The sequence below is a fragment of the Numida meleagris genome, chromosome 3 (assembly GCF_002078875.1).
Source record: "Numida meleagris isolate 19003 breed g44 Domestic line chromosome 3, NumMel1.0, whole genome shotgun sequence".
Taxonomy (NCBI): domain Eukaryota; kingdom Metazoa; phylum Chordata; class Aves; order Galliformes; family Numididae; genus Numida; species Numida meleagris.
The window spans coordinates 45,681,665-45,683,992 of record NC_034411.1 but is presented as its reverse complement, the minus strand read 5'-3'; positions in this window follow the sequence as shown (position 1 = coordinate 45,683,992).

The following is a 2,328-nucleotide window of genomic DNA, read 5'->3' as shown; positions in this document are numbered from 1 at the left end:
GATAAGACGGCTGGAGAGCGAGGAGCTGCCAGGACGAGAGACGGGCGGAAAAAGGGACGAGGTCTCGTGATCTGCAAGCTTTTATCTTTTCCCTCCGGATGGAAAATGGTAACAGAGGAGCAAAGTACCGCGGGGACTGTAGTAGTCCTTCTCTTCTGAGAACCAGGTACATCCACTACATGATGTTATGATGTGGAATACCAATAACCGAAAATCACAAAACCATGACAGTGGTGTATGCAATAGCCGTATGGGAACAGTAAGAAGCAGCTTTAAAGGATCATTTGTCAGTGAAGAGGACACAGAGGACCTGAAGATTTACAAATCTGATACAAGAGAGGTGAGTTTATCAAGATACTTGTGAGGACGTGATGAACAGGGATACAAAGCAAGCAGAGCCAAATCTCGCTTGTTTTACCACCAACAGCATTACTTGCTCTTCTATAAAATACTCATTGCTGCAGAATGTACATGCAGAAGTCTGAAGCAGCTCTAGATCTGCTATCAAGTATAGTAGAAAAGCCTTTTCTCTTGGATCTCATTGAAGCCTTAGGCCAATGGAAGCTAGAGAGATTTTGTGCCTATTTTCTGTTAGAAATAAGAAAAGCCGCATCATTGCCAATGAAAGCTGTGCTGTAGTCCTACTTGGTTTTGTTTTTTTCTGTGGGCTTTTTTTTTTTTTTCTGTAGAATGTGCTGTTCTGGTAGTGCCCAGAAGGGTGCAGCAGATGATACTTTTTTTTTTTTTTGACAAGGTACATGATTCTAAACCAGGGCAGGCAGAGATGTCAAGTGTTTATCTGAGGAACAAATTCCCGAGGGATTTATTATTTCCTTGCTCGTCTCACAGCACTCTCAAAGAAATTTGTCTTAGGCAAATAAATTCTTATTTGCTTTCTCAGTTCTTTCCTCTACTCTTCCCACCACAGTATATCAATAGGATACTGATACAATGAAAACAGTAGGAAAAGAGGATGATTCAAGACTGAAATTTCAGTTACTGGTGGAAGAAGAGCATGGAAGTGTGTCATAAGATTTAACAATGCAGGCTAGGGAGTGACTTGCACACATGATTTCTTCCAGCACCACCATATCTCAAAGTCTGCATAGACATTTTTTTGTTTTGCCATTACCACCACAGCTGTGTCCTTCTGAGGAGACCAAGACTTCTAAAAGCCTTCAGAACTAGCCTGGATGTCAACAAAATAATGGATAACAGGCATTGACAAGATGATCTGAAGCAACCTCCAAAAAGCTACAATAATTTTAATTATCGCACCTCCTGTATTTCTGAAGAAGGCATTGATTGTTGAAATTTAAAAAAGGCTTACAGTTGATTGGTTTGAACGTACTAAATAGTAATAGATTCAAAAAGCTTCACTTTCTCAAAGCTATACTGTGCCTATGAAAGACAGCATGCAAACATTATGAATAGAGAAAACAGAGAAAGAATACTAGGAAAAAAGCCAAACGTAAAATTATCACTGAAAAACATAAAGATTAAGACATGGTGTAAAATTAAAGTCACCTATTTTGAATAACAATAATAATAAAAATTGTGATGGAACAGCACAGATTTCAGCTACCCTAGAAAACTTAGAATGAGAAGGAAAATTCCCTTGAAAATAAAAATAAATATGGATAGAATGAACAAGTGTGTCATGAGCTCAAACTTATGTTTTTAGATCAATTTGGGAAAGCAAACTAACAAAAAGAGCTATAGAACTGTTCAGCAATTAAAAAAATATATGATTTTTAAAGCCTAGTGTCAAATTGCAAGATACTTTAATCAGGCTTTCAGCTTGGAGAAAGATACAGATTTGCACATGGTTATTTGTTTTACATCTTCACTGGGAACATCATTCAGCTCTGCTGCATTGGCTTGAAGTGTGTATTTTTTTTTTTTTTTGATGAACAGATGACTTGTCCGTTAATCAAAGAGATGCTTCAAGCTACTGATTCAGTGAAGTCTATCGGTGGCATAGAAATATTTCTGCTGGCTTCAGAGGGCTTTTAGAAAGGCCTTGTGTATTCTCTAAATCTTTAAATTGGTTCCTACTCTTGTAGGAAAACAAGTTTAGGAACAGTAAAGAAAATGATTGCATCTCCTAACAAATGAATGAGAAATCAAGTGTTTCTTGTCAAGGATAGGTCCTTGCATGAGGAAATAACAACAGAGGAATTTATTTGAGACCTTGCCTGAAACAATTAATGTGAGTCACAACCTCCACGAAATATAGATAAGTTATCATTTTCCTGTCAGACGCAAATTCCATTCAAAGAACAAGTTTCTAAAGTACTTTGTACTTCCTCTAAACTCTTGTTGTTC